This window comes from Rhineura floridana, chromosome 5, assembly GCF_030035675.1.
Source record: "Rhineura floridana isolate rRhiFlo1 chromosome 5, rRhiFlo1.hap2, whole genome shotgun sequence".
Taxonomy (NCBI): Eukaryota; Metazoa; Chordata; class Lepidosauria; order Squamata; family Rhineuridae; genus Rhineura; species Rhineura floridana.
In genome coordinates, this window is record NC_084484.1 from 146,675,208 (window position 1) to 146,693,569 (window position 18,362).

The window sequence follows — 18,362 nt, forward strand, 5'->3', positions numbered from 1 at the left end:
TAGGGATATCTGTTGCTGTGGGAGAATATTTAAAAAGGATCTCATTCTTAACCCAGCAGCAAAAAAAGGGGGGGACATGGCTGTGACTAACATGAAGGGACCCTGCACTTCTGAATTTGCCACTACACTACTGCCCACCACAAAACACCAAAAGAGATAATCAGTGATCCTAAGTGGAACAGTTTGGAGTCTGATTTCTCCCACCTTATCAGATTATCCCTATATCAGGTAAACATAAATTTACAGGGGGAAAGGAAACTGCAAAGGGAAGCTCACATGACTGAATTCTCCTTCGTGCAGAGGAATCCCTCCACATCGAAATTAGCTACCAGGTAAAAGAGTTTTAGCCCAGTTTTGCCCCTCCTTGTTTTGTACATGAAGGGACTATTTTATTTTATTTTGCATGGAGGAATGTTCAAAGCATCTGAACCCTCACATACTGACACAGGCTTTCCTCCGCAACAAGAACACAGCCTACATCTCGGTACATGTGCCAGCTGTCACTATTGCCTAATTTCTAATACCTGCCCCTGATACAGTATTGTCCCTATTTTATTCTGTTTGCCTTTTGAGGATCTTTTGTTCACATTTTGTTCACAGGCAACTGTATCAAAATGTACATGCATGAGGCCTCATACAGTCTTCTATTTCTATACAGTCTTCTATATAGCTTCGGACCAGTATACCTGAAAGACCGTCTTGCGCCTTATATACCCAGTCGATAACTATCCTCTGAAGGTGAGGGCCTCCTGCAGATACCATCTTATCAGGAGATCCATTCTGCACAACATAGGAAACAGATTTTTAGTGTGGAATTCCCTGCCCTTAAATAGACAGGCGCCATCTCTGTTATCTTTTTGGTACCTACAAAAGGAAAATGTTGTGAATAGTATCACTCCTTTCCAGCGTTTCCTCCACCTTTTTATTCTACAGCAAGGACATGTAGTCTCTCACCCAAATTTAAACCAAAGCTGTCCCTGGCCACACCCACACCAGACCTTTATTCCACTTTAGACAGTCCTAGCTTTCCCCAAGAATCCTGGGAAGTGTAGTTGGTGAAGGGTGCTGAGGGTTGCTATTCACCCTATTCCCCACACAGAGCTTCAATCAGAGCAGCTGACGATTAAACCACTCTGGCCACTGGACCTCTGTTAGGCGAATGGGAGTCTCCTCTCAGGACCCTTCACAAAAAACACTAAAAAGATAATAAAAACAGGCTTTAAAATATATTAAAAGAAAACATTTTAAAAAACATGTTAAAACAAGACATCTTTTTTAAAAAAAGCGTTAAAAACATCTTTAAACGTAATTCCAGTACAGACACAGACTGGAACCAAGCCAGACTCACAGCTGTTTGGCTTGGCTAATCAGGGGGTCACACCCATGCCAGTTGGTGTTTTTCTTGCTGCTCTAGGCTCCTATTGGGAGGAAGAGTGGGATAAATAAATAAATAAATAAAATTACACACAGAGAAGCTGCTGAAATATGTTTTGAACTGCTACAAACATACAGTAGGGGAAGTTTTTCCGAGTATATCTTTAAGCAAAAGAACACTTGTCCTGGTAGTTAAAATTAGTGCTGGGCCAAGATGCTCTGCCATCTGTTTTGGGGACATTTTCTGGGAGAAGAGGAGTGACCCACTTCTGAAAGGTGATAATATTTAGGAATGGAAAGATCTGCCACTTTTGGTTCTCATTTTTCCAATCTTAAATTCAGTTCTCCACATTTCTGCAGAATTTTATGATTTTTTTAAAAAAATCCTCAAAATTCTCCAGTGTCTTAGTGTCAATTTCTCCTAAGTCCATGTTTGTAGGCAGCTTTGATTAATGTACATATTTTTGCAAGCCATTTCTTGTCATATAATGCATTTTGTATGCTATGTTCACTCATATATGCATTTTTTTCTAAATACTGGTTGGCAAACTGTAAGGGCAAATTTCGAAGGATGGCTGTGCTTCAGATCTCATATTGTTTCGCAAAGTGTGGATTTGATAGATTCAGCTTGAAATGTGAACTGAATTGAATTTCTCACCCATATCTTAATCTTCCAGGCAAGTGAAATTCAGATCATTTCCAGGTTGGGGTTGTACTTACTTTTTTTAACAAAGTGGATAAGGGCTTTATTTTTGTCCCCTTTCCTTTTAATTTTCCTTTAAAAGTCACCCCTCCAATCCAAAGGATGGAACCGCTGCAGCACAGCTGCCTTTCTATGGGACAATGTAGCCAGAATGTCCCAAGAACAGAAAGGCAGCCAAGCTGCTGAGCACAACTGAACAGCCACTTGGAATGGCAGCTTGTTCTTTTTATTATTATTATTATTTATTTATTTATTTATTTGTTTGTTTATTTATTTATTTATTTATTTATTTATTTATTTATTTATTTATTTATTTAAAGAAAGGGTTTTTTTCAATTAAAAAACAACTCAGCTACCTGGTAAATGTCAGTACACTCCCACCTTAAAATTCTTTAGCCAGTAGTGCAGGGTCCCTTCATAATAGTCAAACCACGCCCCCTCACATCCACATCCTCTTCTAAGATTATGCAACCTTCTAAGATTATCTTATTTATTGAATTTATATCCTGCCCTTACTCCCAAAGAAGCCCAGGGTGGCAATACAATAAAATTATATTTTCTTCAATAAAAATAAGCTTTCAGTCTCTGCAACTGACAAATGAGTTTTGGACACCAAGAATGCCTGTGATCCTAAAGAGCTGCTGTTTCCCTCATCCCTGCACTTAGCTAGTGGCTTCTGTCTCCTTGTAATCTTCATTTGAGATCAGGTACACCTTATACGTTATTTTCTTCAGATTTTACTACACAGTAAGTGTGAGTGAATGTTAAAAAATCTTGTGGCATACATGTTTACTCAGAGAAGCAAGTCACTTTGTGTTTGATGAGGCTTACTTCCAGGTAAGTGAGTACAGGATTATAGCCTAGGCATTCTTGCGAGGAAGGGGCAGAGAAGGTGAAAGGACCCCTTGTACACACCAAATTGGGAGTAAGCGCATTTGGATACAATTGGGACTTATGCATGCATCTATACATACAATGATCATGCCAGATTGGTGGAAGCCTGGAAATGTACTAAGGGGCAGTAGGGAGTAGAGACAAAAACATGTATCTTCCTTTATAAAGATTCATCATTTTGGTGTAGGGAACAAAGTTTGATGCCTATGACACAAGCATGAAGACTGCAATCCAATACATGTCTTCTCAGAAGTAAACTCTATTGGGTTCAGTGGGAGTTCCTCCCAGGTAAGTATGTATTGGATTGCAGCCTAAGTCCCCCTTGGCAGCCATTTTACACCTCCTTATATATCTTCACAATACGCCTGTGAGGTAGGTTGGGCCCAAGGGCATCAAATGGGCTTCATGGCTGAGTGGGGATTTCCAATCCTTTTTGCTCAAAAATGAAAAAGAAAAAATCTGTAGTTATTATCAATAGATATTAATAAATAACCACAACATATGAATCAATGCTTGCTTTTTAACTATTTAAATCTTGAATTTATCCCAGCATGCACATCTGAACAGAATTGCTATAAATCTTAAATCGCTTTCAACCCCTTCCATCTGAAATAAAATACTTGATTGTGCACTGAATGTAGCATTACCAACCTAAGATCAGCAAGCAAAAGAAAGAGCTACAGTACACAACATAACTCATGTGCATTTTCTTTATAAACACTGGTTGGTTGGAGAACTGAATCACAAAATTCAGATAAGTGCTAATTTTGCAGGATGGTTGTGTTTGGGTTCTCACATTGTTTCAGAAAGTGCAAATTTGATAAATTCAGCTTTAAATGCAGCCTTAATTGATTTTCTTCCCTACCCCTAGATTTCCAGTACCAGTTTGCCCCCCTGTGAATATGAGCAAGGGGTAGACAAATCTTCCATCTTCCTGCTTCCCCTGTTTCAATTGGCTGCTCCAGCACCAAGATTGTGTGTGTTCTTCTGAGAACATTCATTTTAAAATAAATGCACAGCTCTAGTGCCCCTGGTGGTCCGTCTATCTCTTCTGGAAGCTCTGATCTTCTTGTCTTGATGCATGTTAGCTGGCTAGCTTCCCTGCTGGGATTGTCATTCAAATAGTAACCCGCATGGGAGACACAGTGTCTACTCTGTAGCAAGGGGATGTTGAAAAACCTTTCAAATTATTTCAAAAGTGCTACCTTGTCATCTCATTAACTTTAATGTCCTGATTGAGTTAAATTCCATAGCTGTTATAAAATGGCAACCACAAAAAAGAATGACTGGCTCTGTGGGAATTATCTGGAACGTACACCTGTGCTGGTCCACAGGTACCATCAGCATGGAAGATATGGGTTATGTTGAATGACAATTTTAAACTATTCCAGTTGGTATAACATCCTATCTGGACAAGAGATTAGCACAGTTTACAGCCCATGCCAAAAATGAAATACAAGACAAAATTGCAAAATAATTCAGAGAAAAGTGTCATTTTGTTGCTACAGATGTGTCATTTTGAGGTATTTCTGAATTAGCAAGGGGAACTCATAAGTTGTTTTGTTGAAGCCATCATATGCTGCACAACATCTTAATTTATCTGCTGTCAGGTTTTTTTAGGTTGCGGTTTTGTTTTTATGGTAGGTGTTTTTTTTTTTAAATTTAGTCAGCCATTTCCTGAATCTTCAATTCTCCAGCGTATGTGTTTCTTCTTTGCAGGGCTATCTCCTGCTTTTCAAAGATAAACACCTCACACCTAGGAGAGAAGAGCCTCTAATTAGTGTTACAACTGAAGTTTTTCCATTCTGCTTTGAAGCTTTCCAGGGTGTCTTTTTGTGAATAATAATATCCTCAATTCCACATTCTACAGTGTTCAATTAAAAGTTGGCCTACACCAGCAATAGGGGACCAATGGCCTTCCGGATAACGTTTGACCCATCACCCCCAGCCAGCATGGCCTATGGTTGGGGATGGTGGTAGTTGCAACCCAACAATATTTGGATGGGCAGGGATTTCCCTTTCCTTGCCCTGTGCTGGATTGAGGGAAACACAACAGAGAGGACTTGATCCACCAGAAATGTCTCCTGTAGAAATTCCATTAAAATGAACAGAAGGTACATGAAAGTACAGACTTTCATGCTCAGGGTTGCGTGAGTTACTAAGCTTCTCTAGGCTCCTTTGGGAGGAAGGGTAGGATAGAAATTCAATAATAATAAAAAATACAATGCAATGCAATACTGACCCCATACTGGTTTCCCCTTTCTAAGGGGCAAACAAGGCATGATGCTAAATGCCTCCTTAGCAAACATGGGAGGGTTTAGGGGAAGAGATGTAGTTCAGTGGCAGAGCATCTGCTTTGCCTGCAGAAGGTCCCATGTTCTAGCCACAGTATCTCCAGATAGGGCTGACAATGCCCCTTGCCTGAAATCCTGGAGAACCACTACCAGTCATTATAGAAGGATGGACCAGTGTGGATGGACCGTCTAACTGCATAAGACAGCTACCTCATCATCATGATCATCATCATCAAAGACACAGAGGATCACAACCTATGGGGGAATAGGAGGTTTAACCCTTTCTTGCCCCTCTTCAATCCCAATGAAATCATACACCCCAATTGCTATTTGTTCCGGAAGAGAAGTTTTCGATGACACCTGTTAGGGAAGGCTTCTAGAGCAGAAGTAGAGATAAAAATGTGGAGAACCATGTATGCTTCTGTGAACTCACTGGAGGAAAGATAGAATATGAATGTAATAAATCTCTTTTTTAAAAAGATAACAAAATGGGGAACATGAAATCTATTCATGTGGGAGAGATGTATTTTGTGTGCATATGTGTGAAAGCATGTCTTTCTCAAGCTGTCTCCTTCTTTGAAGGGCCACTTTTGAAGATTTCTGTGCTAGTTTGATTACCCCTGTTACAGGGATAGTGAATCTGTGGCCAGATATTGTTGAACTTCATCTCCCATCAGCCCTAGCTGGCACAGCCAATGGCGAAGAATTATGTGAGCTGTAGTCTAACAACATTAGGGGAGTCATAGATTCCTTGCCTCTTTCCTATTACATGGACATCAAAGTCCATAGATATTTATGGCCTTCAACACACACACACATACATGCACACATACAAAATCCTCTCTTAATTTGCTCCTTTTTATGCTAATCCCCCCTCTCTCCTCCACACACACACTTAAAGGTACATATCACACAGAGGTAGCAGACACTCACCTGACTGCCAGTTGGTTACATTGCTGCTGCTTCCCAGGAGTAAGAGAGAGAAGCGAAGGAGCGGCAAGGTTGGTGTGGTGCGAACCACACTGGCAAGAGCTGCAGATTTGCTCTACCTTGCCACTGCCTCGCCCCTCCCCCTTTAACTCCCCATAAGCAGAAATGCAACAAGCCAGAGTTCAGATGAGCGGTGCTGCCCCCCATGCCATCTGCTACTGTCACACATACATTTCACACACAGCTTAACTCTCACATGTGTATTCTCACTCGACTCACTCTCAACCCACTCAGTCTTATGCATAACCCCTGAGTTTGAGTTACCGAACAGTGTTCATTTTCAAGCAATGGAGAAGCAGCATACTCCCTTATCTCTACCATGCACATGACATTAAAAGTTCAAGTTCACACTTTGAAACTCCGTCTTACCTTCAGTACATTCCACTGGCTCCCCCCCCCACTCTCTTCTCTTATATCCCAATACTTATATCCCAATGTCCAGCTTTGGCTCCAGAATTTGGAGGGTCCATGGACACAGCACTCCCATTAAGCTGGAAGAAACAGGACACACAAACTGTGAATTGTCTTAGGCTGCATCTGACCTCCTTGGATACTTTGTGTAAAGTGAAAATGGGAGCATTATTAGAGCAGTGGGCACTTGGAAGGTGTTGGGGCCTGGCAAATGCCCAACCCTGCTGACATTTGGAGCTGTCCCTGCCTCTAACTTCACCACCCTCTGTCTTCCAAAGATCTTCTTCTCCGCCCTTTCTCCCTTGCTGCTTCTTGTCCCCTCTGAACATCTGCAACATGCCACATCTCTTGCATCTTCACATCCCTCCTTAAAATGCACCGTTTCCATGAAGCCTTTGGCATAGCCTCCTAATACTACCCCTCACTACTAAAACTTGGACAGTAAGAATCCTCAGTGTGTGTAACTGAAAAGAATCACATGTTACTTCCCTGTTTACCATTAGCAGCCCTTGTAGTGGGATCAAGCTTCAGAGTTGCCCTCGCAATACTGGTGTCACTGCAGCTTACCTGGATAGGAGTGGGACAGGTAAGGGCAGAACTGTGCAGACACATTGGCAGAGCTAATCTGACACTCCTCATACCTGACCTCTGTCACTTTGCCCTGCCCCAGGCTGATTCAGGTAATCTGTAGTAATCCCAGCTCTGCCCAACCACACAAGCCACTACTGCCATTTACTCCTGCCCCACTTCTCTGCACATCTTCTGTAATTTCCCCTGTGTTGAATTTTACATTATAAAATTTGAGAGACCTGCCCTCTTATACTCTTGCACACTGCTGGGGGGGGGGAGGAAAGGTCAATGGCTACTAACCCTTAAGGCTGTGTTCTACCTCCACTGTCAGAGGCAATACGCTTCTGAACTCCAGTTATTGAAAACCACAGGAGGGGAGAATTCTGTTGTACTCAGGCCCTGCTTGTGGGCTTCCCATAGGCATCTGGCTGGCCACTGTGAGAACAGGATGCTGGACTAGATGAGCCACTGGCCTGAATCTAGCAGGCTCTTTTTATGTTCTTATGATGTGTATACAGTAGTATAGTGGCAAATTTAGGAGTGCAGGGTCCCTTCATGATAGTCACAGCCACACCACCTTCTAAGATTATAGAATAAACTGGCCAAGCTTGAATACCACTTTCTCTATCACTGTCACCATTTAACTGTTCTTTCTCATTGTCAGAGATAATTGTTTGAATTACTAAATTCAGTAACTACGTATTTTTCTTTTGCTGCTACCAAACTGTTTGATGACTTAGATGGGATACTATAATCAGGATTCACTGTCTCTTCTTCCGCAGTTACACAACTTGGCTTTTTGACAAATAGGAACACCTTTCACTCTGATTGGCTCTAATCAGCAGGAAACAACAAAGAAGCAATTTAGAAGGCTGTTCTCAGTGGCGAACATACTCCCCTTTCATGCTGATTGGCTCATAGGATGCTGGAGAAATAGAGACCTGCTGGGGCCTGGCTCCCAAAAAAACTAAGGAGTCTAAGACCCCTAAGACCCAGACAACTACACCCCTGTGTGTGCGCTCCCTTTTAACATTTCCTTCCAGAATATGAATCAGAGCACTGCCCAGTGAATGTATGAACTAGGCTTAAGGGTATTTAAATTCACATTCCATGTCATGGGCCATAGTCACAAATAGTGAAATGTGTATATATGTGGGCACGTTAAGAAGGTCACCATAATTCTGAGTTGAGGATTGGCAACGGAAGGCAGAATGGAGGAATGTAAGAGGAAGCCATTTCATCAATCAAGAGGAGATGCATATGGGAGCAGTAGTGTTACTTCTGTCTAGTTAGGTTGGGCAGGGTTCTGATATGTTAAGCCACACAAAGAACAATATTTTATTCAAGCACAACAGCAACGCCCAAGGCCTCTTGTTCCTACAGCTACAATATGCGTCTGGGTATAGTTTGATGATATATACATTGCTGTTGATTTTGTCATGGAAAATTAATAGCTGTATTTGCATTTTACATTGAGTATTCTGCTCATATGTTTAATTCCAGAGTAGCGATTGTATTGCAATTAAGAATGATAAACATTTTCTTCAGCTCCACATAATCAATATTCATACGTGTTTTAATAGCCATCCCCCAAATGGGACTGACCAACAGCTTCTTTTGGCAATTAAATGAACAGTTATTTTTAGGATGTATATGCTATGTGGGATTCCCCCAAACCCTCGTACTAGCCTTGGAGGTAGAAATTTTCCAAGCAGATAGAAGTCTCTATTCTAATTTTTCCTGTAATATATCAGCATACTTGAGGATATTTTTCAAATATGTCACAGACATGACAAGTACTAATGAATTTAAAGTAATCAATATAGATTATCACATTCAGACTCTTTCTCTGAACAATAAATACAGAAATCTCAAAGGACTATTCTACACGTTTGTTGTTGTTATATGCCTTCAAGTCAATTACGACTTATGGCGACCCTATGAATCTTTTTTGGATATATTCATAAGGTTTTCATGGTAAGAGGTATTCAGAGGTGGTTTACCATTGCCTTCCTCTAAGCCTATGGCACTCGGTATTCCCAGGCAGTTTCGCATCTAAGTACTAACCAGGCTTGGCCCTCCTTAGCTTCCAAGATCAGATGAGATCGGGAATGTTCAGGGTAGAATGGCTGTAGACATTCTACACGTTATGGACACCAAATGAAGGTCCTGTTAAATCACTCCATGGTTGCTGTTGCCATGTGGTCAGGAGTATTTGAGTATGCTATACAGATGCTGCTATCTCCGTAAATCTGTTGGAGAGGAGAAAATGATGGAATGATGAAAATTACAGAAAACTGCACACCATTCAGTAACTACTCCAAAGCGTAGAGCTTGTATGGAATTTTACCAGTTGAATCTAACTGGTTTTGTACATGAGGTTTCAATATGTTTTTCACCTACAAACCATTTCTCTATGGCAGGGGTTCCCAAACTGTGGTTCATGAACCACCAGTGGCCCATGAGCTTCATTCAGGTGGTCCACAGTGTGTCTGTGTATTTGTGGTTGAAGATGAGAGATGGCACATCTACCACATTAGATATTTGTACTGATATTTAATTGTATTTGTATTGTTTCTTTTATTTCTTATATTGGGTTGTAATACAAGAAATAAAAGAAGTAATAAAAATACAATTAAAATTATACAGAATCTAGCACATCACATTATAATTGCTATGGCAGACAGAAAACTCATTGAATAATCGGCCAGGACCTCAGCAATTTTCAAGTAGTCCATGGAGAAACGAGTCTGGGAACCAATGCTCTGTAATCTGAATGCACATGAGGCCACCACCTTGCTGAAGCTAAGCAGATCTAGGTCTGAGTCCGGTCAGGGCCTGGTTGGATGACCACTTGGGAACCACTAGTACACTGCCTTGCATTCAGTGATGGAAGAAAGGTGGTATATAGATGTAATAAAATGAATAAATACATTAATTTATTAACTGATTTACTCTTCTCTTTTATTGCAGCTATTCACATCTATGGAATGAGAAGGTAGATTATGTTTTCCTCTACCTCCCTTGGGAAGCTCCACTTAGCTAAAGCCCCAAGAACAGGTTTAAGTACCACTCTTTGTTCTTTGCAGTCCACACATCCTATGCTATGTCTAGGAAGAACTGGCCAAGTCACCATTCTCTAGGCCTATTAGCACTGAGTAGAACCACACTAAAATGCTCCTGTTTCTTGGGTGTGTGTGCTCTGGATGCCATCTTTTGGTCTCCTTCAGGCCTGTGGTTTTATATCTGTAAGATGGGATTCTGTTGTAGAAGGAATTGTTGAAGTGGTCAAACCAGTCTCTTTCAGTTAATGGCCCTTAAAGTTCTGTTAAGTATCTCTTTGCATGACTAAAGAGTTCAGGTGATTGATCCCCAAAGAAATTATGAGCCAGTGATGCTACTAGAAGGGGACAGGCCTCCCCACCCCACTTGGCTAGAGGTGATGTCACTGGCGTATAAGGAGAATAATAGGCCAGGAGCCAGTCTTGTCTGGAGTTGGGAAGACAGAGAGGCCTGATCTACTATATATGCTCAGTCCATAGCTATGGCTTGGGGGTGGAGTCTAGAAATGCAATGGAGGAGCAAGATCTGTTGGAGTGTTAATGCTGTGAACCCTTTTATCTCACACTCACCCCTGTATATATGTGCCAATAAAATTATATATATATCTCCAAAACACCGCATTTCCAGTGACCTTCATTCCAAACAAAACAAACCTGAGTAGGGTTGCCAGGTAGGAACCATCCAAAAACCTGAGAAAACGGGGGCGGGCCCTAGTAATATCACGGGGTGGGCCCTAGTGACATCACGGGGTGGGCCCTGGTGATGTCATGGGGCGGGCTCTAGTGACATCACGGGGTGGGCCCTAGTGATGTCATGGGTGGGCCCTAATTATGTCATTAAGCATGATACATTAAGTATCAACCACGGTTGCTTGGAGCATACAATTAAAAAAAAAATTCTCTGATTGGAAATTAAAATAGAAATCTTACCTAAAAGAGGGTGTTCCCAAGTCCAGCTGAAGTGACAAGGTCATTCCTTCTCACAAGCTTAGGGAGCATGGATGCAAAATGGAAATGGACTGCCTTCGTCGGTCCCGAATAGGGTTTTCATGGTAAGCGGTATTCAGAGGTGGTTTACTATTTCCTTCCTCTGAGGCTGAGAGGCAGTGACTGGTCCAAGGTCACCCAGTCAGCTTCATGGCTGTCTGAGGATTCAAACCCTGGTCTGCCAAGTCATAGTTCAACACTTTTAGGGAACATTTAATCTAGCTTACTTGCTTCTGGCAAGAAGGGTTTACGTGCCCTCAGGCCAGGCCATTATAGGAAGAAAGGAGCTTAGTGTTGCAGAGATGTTAGATGGGAGCACAGATGGATGCTGTAGTTTGTCATGGGTGGCGGGAACTCTAACTGCGAGGGGGAAACTACACTTCCAAGGATTCTTTGGGGGAAGTCATGCACTTTAAATGTGAGTTGGATGTGCATTATTTCTTGCTGCGAGCTGCTTTAGTTTCCTCTAGAAGCTAACAAGTAGGGCCCCAATACCAAAACAAAAAAATAAAAATTAACACATGGAAGGAATACACCAGGCATAGGGAACCATAGGACTTCCAATTATGCCTCTGGTCCTGGGGAGTTGCAATTCAGAGCCATCCAGAAGGCCTAAAAAAAAAAACAAGCAAAGCCCCCCCTTTTTTAAAAAAAAAAACTGAAATAAAAGAACATAAGGTTGCCAGTGGTAAACTTACCAGAGCCAAACCCACAACATTTTAAAGGAATTTATACACCTACACACCTGATCATGTGTAAACAATTGAATAGCTGAAGTTAGTTCAAAGCTTGTAACTAAGCTACAATCCAATACACATTGAACCCAATGGAGCTTACTTCTGAGTAGACATGTATTGGTTTGTAGTAAGAAGTGGGGGATGATTATATTGGATGGCAGTGGTGAAAACAACCCTTAATCCTCTGCTGAATTTTCCTCTGAGTAGCTGCTTTTTGTGTTTATTTATTTAAGGCATTTATACCCCACCCTTTAGCCAAAAGGGCTGGGAGACTGTTACTTGCGTCTGCTGTATAATGGCCAAGGGTGTTGCTAGCAGCAATGCAGTGGCAAATTCAGGAGTGCAGGGTCCCTTCATGAAAGTCACAGCCACACCCCTCCCACCTTTCCCTCTTCTGCTGCTGGGTTGAGTAGAGATCCTTGCTAATGCATTCTTCCACAACAGAGGTCCCTAGGAGCCTATAGGCATGAAAGGGGAGTGTATTAGCTACTGAGAAGAGTCTGCTCAGTGACTTACCTCCTTTTACTCTGATTGGCTCCAATCAGCAGGAAAGGACAAGGATGCATGTTAGAAGACTCTTCTAAGTGGCTAACACACTCCCCTGTCATGTTGATTGGCTCATAGAATGCTGGAAACACAGGGATTCTGCTGAGACCCTGCTCCCAAAAAAGTAAGGCATCTAAGACTCCCCGAGACCCTGGACGACTACACCCTTGTTGCTAAGTTCTTGAAAAACTCTGGGCAACAATCTGCATAAATGTATACAGTGCTTCTGGGCAAATTAAAATAGTGTGTGTACACACAATATATTTAAAGCATGTTTCTCCTTCCCCAAAGAATCCTGGGAACTGTTGTTTGTTAAGGGTGCTTGAAATTTTAGCTGTGAGGGGTAAACTACATTTCCACAATTCTTTGTGGGAAGCCACACACTTTAAATGTACGGTGTGTATGCAGCCTGGGATCTCACTGGCACTGTAGTTTGCTGCCCTATGAGCAAAATAAAAATAAACATGTGTTTTTAAAAAGTGGGGAGTAGCAGATCTGGGTCTAGCAGAAAAGACCCAGGCCTCAACCTCCCCTGATAATGCCCCTAGCGATTGCAGATTATTATAAATAATAATTAATGCAGTTTATAGCAAGCAAAAAAGACGGGTCTCTGCCCTGAGATGTTTAGAACAGAAAAATAAGATGAAGTCTTTCTTCTAGTTGACCCAATTCATTTTAGAGGAAAAGACTCTAAAGCCCATCCCAAGCCTAGTTACTCCAAAGCAATCCTCACGAAATTCAGTGGGCTTTCTCCCACCCAAGCATGTTTAGGATTGCAGTCTTCATCCTGGAGGAAGAACATGCTTTCTTGGAAGTAACTATCATAGGAGGTTCCCAAAGGGGGCACAAGGCTGCAGCAAGTTTTTCTGAGTAAATGAACACTTACAGAGAAAGAAAGAAAGAAAGAAAGAAAGAAAGAAAGAAAGAAAGAAAGAAAGAAAGAAAGAAAGAAAGAAAGAAAGAAAGAAAGAAAGAAAGAAAGGGTGGAGAGCAATTTCTGGTTTCACCAGCCCATGTATCTCCACCCCGAGCAGAGAGTGAGTCTGCTACAGGCTGCTGGTGCTTGGGAGAAAAAGGCTCCCAAGCATGCAAGAGAAGAGGTGAGGGAGCCCTGGGATCAGTGAGGGAAAGAAGCGGAAGGGGGGATAGAGAAGGGGGAGGGAGAGAAATACCAATGTTTCTCACGCAAAATAAAAATAAATAAACAGACAAAGAAATCAAAGGGGGAGGGGAGAAAGGGGAGGGAAGTCAAGGACAGGGAGAGACGATGCCTCTAAATGCAGGGGGGGGAAGGTGGGACGCTATCCTGGGTGAGCTGGAGCTGGAAAAGAGGCAGCGCCCGATGTGTCATCCTCTTATTGCCTGCACTTGGAATGCCACTGCTCCCCGGCCACAGCTGCTCATCAGCTCTAGAGCAGCTAGAACTCCCTAAAACCCTCAAAGCCGGGGCATTTGCCAGCCAGCCAACTCACCTCCTACTTGCTCCAATTTGCTCCACGCCACGGAAGAATGAGAATGAGAGGTGGTGCTTGGGAAGGCAAATGGAGTCCTTCCCCTGAGGTGTGCACGTCTGCATGCAAAGGAGAGAGAGAGAGAGAGAGAGAGAGGAGGCAAAGCAGATAGAAGAAGCAAGGGGAAAATTGGCGTCTGCATGACTGGCTCCTCGCTCCTGGGAGTCCACAATAGCCGGAGATTAAACAACATGGGGACAATTCTGGCCGGAGGTGAGAAAAGCAGGGGCGGGGCCGGAGTCTCCGGCTGTTTGCCGGAGACCTGGCATCGCTAAACCTGAGGTATGTGCTCACTGGCATCCCTAAAATCTATCATGGCTTGGAATTAGGGTTGCCAGGTCAGAAGCAACCCAAAACCTGAGATTTGAGGGGCGGGCCCGAGTGATGTCATTAAGCATGATACATTAAGCATCAATCACGGTTGCTTGGAACATACAATTAAAAAAAATCGGATTGGAAATTAAGATAGAAATCTTAGCTAAAAGATGGAGCCTGGGTAGCGAACATTTAATCTAGCCTACTTGCTTTCAGCAAGAAGGGTTAAGTGCCTTCAGGCCAGGCCAGTCATCAGAAGGTCACTGCAGGAAAAAAGGAGCATAGTGTTGTGGAGATATTAGATGGGAGCTTTGGGGAGTAAAGATGGATGCTCCTGAAGGCTGCAATTCTAAATACACTTACTAAGGGATTAAGCCCCATAGAACTCAACAAGACTGACTTCTAGTAGATATAGTTTGGATTATGCTGTTGGTAAACCTTGACTAGGGTTCCTCTGCAAAGACATCCATATCCAAGCAGGGTTGGCAACCCCCTGCCTGGAATGCCCTGCCCTTATCTTTTAACGTGGCTGCTCCAAACTTCTTTACAGATTTAATCCTTCACTTCAGAAAGAGGTCTGAGAAATGAGTAAGAGTAAGAAGTATCTTTTAAAATTGTTCTTTTCAATTCACTCTTGAATGCACATCATACCTAGGGCAGATCCACACCATTCCTTTAAAGCACATTCAACACCCATTTGAAGCACATGAATCCCACCACAGAATCATGGGAACTGCAGTTTGTTAAGAGTGGTGAGAACTATAACTGTGAGGGGGAAACGACACTTCCCAGGATTCTTTAGGGGACGTCGTGCACTTTAAATGCGAGTTGGGTGTGCTTTAAACGTATTGTGTGAATCCACTTAATAAATTTTGCCTGCATGTAAATTGTTTTAATTAATTTTTCAAAATGGAAATGAGCTATAAATTGTAGTGGGTGACCATGGGCTACTCACCATCTCTCAGCCTATCTGCCCCTCAGGATGAAAATAATGGAGAACCATGACCACCCCAAGGCATACTTAAAATGTAAAGGAAGTATTGTACAACCATAGTGTGAAATTGGATACTTATTGGGACACAGTATGATAAAATATTTATATAAGCATGACTATCAAATATGTTTATTATTTATACAACCTGTAAAGATATTTATAGTGCAGTCCTATGTTTGTTTACTCAGAAGCAAGTCCCAATGTATTCAATGGGGCTTACTTAACCAGGGAAAACTGTACTCTGAAGTGATAAGGAACTTGTTCTTTTAACAAGCCTTTTAAGTTGAGACCTTATCCCAGTCTGTGTCTGTGTTAGAATTGCTTTTTAATATGTTTTTAAAGCTTTCCTTTAAAAAAACAATGTTTTTAAAAGCTTTTAAAAATGTTTTTAAAGATGTTTTGTTTTAATATATTTTAAAGTCTGTTTTTATGATTTTTAAAGTGTTTTTAGTGCTTTTGTTTGCCGCCCTGAGCTCCTACTGGGAGGAAGGGCAGGATATAAATCAAATAATAAAGAAATAAAAAGAAATAAATAAACTTCATTCACTCAACCCAAAATTCAGAATCATGCCACTTTAAGTTGTTTTGCAACTGTTTATACTTGTTTTATGGTTATTGGTTTTTAAAGTGATTTATTTCTTATTGTGAGCTGCCTTGGTTTCCAATCACCAACCCTACCTCACAGGGTTGTTGGAAAGGACACACACAGAGAGAGTTGTGTAAAAATACACCCCATATAATCCTAACCATGTCTACTCAAAAGTAAGTCCTAATGGAGTATTGGATTAAATACTTTCATATTTCATAGCCCAGGGCCTGACTCTTGCACAGAAGAGAAAAAAAAAACTTTAAGCCATATTACTTACACAAACTGCAAAATCTGAAAGCCTCCATTTTCTGACGTTGAAATTAAGCTCAGGCATGCCTGGATCAAGAAGTCACAACCTGGCTTCATTTATTGGCTACAATCCTGAAAGGGCGGGTTAGAGCCAGAGCTTGAACAAGTTAATTTTTTAAACTACAACTCCCATCAGCCCCAGCCAGCATGGCCACTGGATTGGGCTGATGGGAGTTGTAGTTAGAGCTAGGAGTGGTTCTAAACATCAGTAAAACAGATTTAACAGTTGTGCGGGGGCGGTTGATGTTTTGGTGTATATCTCGGGAACCAGACCACCTAGAAACTTAGTTTTTTAAAAAAATTGAAGCTGAGAGTCCGGAGATTAAGGGGTGCTAGCCAGCGAGCCAGAGGGCCCCCCAAAAACCAGAGACTCTGGCCAAAAACTGGAGACTTGGTAACCCTACTTGGAATTAGGGTTCGCATAACAATAGCTGTTACCTTGGTCCACTGTACAAGATTTCCTGTACGATATTAATTGACCAGCACTTTGTTGCACTCTGCTAAGTTTTGACAGGGGCCTATATTATCTGCACTGGTAGAACACTACTGAACAATTTTAAGCTAACCATAGCTGAATTGCCACTATCAGTGATGCTGTATCTGTGACAGCACACCACTTTGTGTCTCAGGCTCCTAGCTTATATATAAAAAGTTTGGTTTTCTTCCTTTTCATTTTTCCCCTTATTGTAAATGTGTAAATCCGTACTTAAGGCTACAATGAATTTTCACCTACAAAAGGATTAAAATTTTGTAATTTAATGACTGACTGGCATTTCTAAATTTAGTATAATAATTCTTCCAAGGACAATTGGAATGTCTATGCAGTTGTTTCACTGTGATGTGCAGCCCTTTGCTATTACTGATTCTGAATAGCAACAAAAATTGCAATGCGATCTGCTTTGGAATGCGAACATGTTCACTTTAACATTTCCTAGGAAAAGCTCAGTTTAAATTTAGGCATTGTAAAAGTAGGCTTGAAATATCAGTAAGTAGCTGGGTTTACATAATTACAAATTCAGGACCTGACTCCGGACTGAAAATTCTCAGAGCAGAGACTTCAGGTGGAGTTGCAGTTCAGGACTCAGGAACTCATTGAAAATCCCAGATAAGGGATGAAAAATGCAGGTTTGATCATTTGCATGCTTATTGAGTTCAATAGGATTTACTCCTATGCAATCCTGCTTAGGATAGGTGAAACTCACCATGGGGGAGGAGGAGAAGGGGGAGGGAGGGCTGCAGTAGAGAGGAGGACAAGAGAGAAGAGGGGAGGAGAAAGGGAGGAACAGGAGGAAAGGAGGGCAGAGGGGGATGGAGAAGGGGGATGGGAAGGGAGAGAGGGAGAGGAGAAGGAAGAGGAGAGCAAGGGGGAAAGGAGGGGAGAGGCAAGAGGGAGAGTATAGGAGGAGGGAGGGCAGGTTTGATCATGAGCATGCTTATTGAGTTTAATGGAATTTACTCCTGTGCAATCATGCTTAGGAAAGGTGAAACTGACCTGGAGAGGGGGAGGAGGCAGAGGAGGGAGAGGAGAAGATTGGGTGGGTGGGCACTGGGCAGAGGGAACCCCTCTTATTGTTAGGGTTTTCCCCACCTTTTTATTCTATAGCAGACACATGTAGTCTCACACCCAAATTTAAACCAAAGGTTCATTGGCCACATCCACACCAGACATTTATTCCACTTTAAACAGGCAGGCAGGCTTTTGGGGTGGGTTAGGTTTTATTATTGTTGTTGAGATTTTTAATGTTTTAATGTATTTGTATGTTTTTATTTTGTACGTCACCCAGAGTGGCTGGACAGCCAGCCAGATGGGCGACTAATAAATTTAATAAATAAAATAAATAAATAAAATGGTTTCTCCCAAAGAGTCACAAAATCATAGAGTTGGAAAGGGCCTATAAGGCCATAGAGTCCAACCTCCTGCTCAATGGAGGAATCCAAGTTAAAGCATACCTGACAGGTGCCTGTCCAGCTGCCTCTTGAATGCATCCAGTGCTGGAGAGCCCAGCACCTTCCTAGACAATTGGTTCCATAGTTGTACTGCTTTAATGGTTAGGAACTTTTTCCTGATGTTCGGCC

The 18,362-nt window shown here is 42.0% G+C and overlaps 1 long non-coding RNA gene across 1 annotated transcript; it reads right to left on the bottom strand.

Moving 5' to 3' along the window:
- Positions 1-4,243: 4,243 nt before the first annotated feature.
- On the bottom strand, positions 4,244-16,308 carry LOC133385958 (uncharacterized). The gene is made up of 3 exons (XR_009763035.1): positions 16,255-16,308; positions 9,304-9,488; positions 4,244-4,727 (listed from the first exon to the last, which is right to left on the bottom strand). It is a non-coding gene; the product is annotated as an uncharacterized LOC133385958 (long non-coding RNA).
- Positions 16,309-18,362: the final 2,054 nt, after the last annotated feature.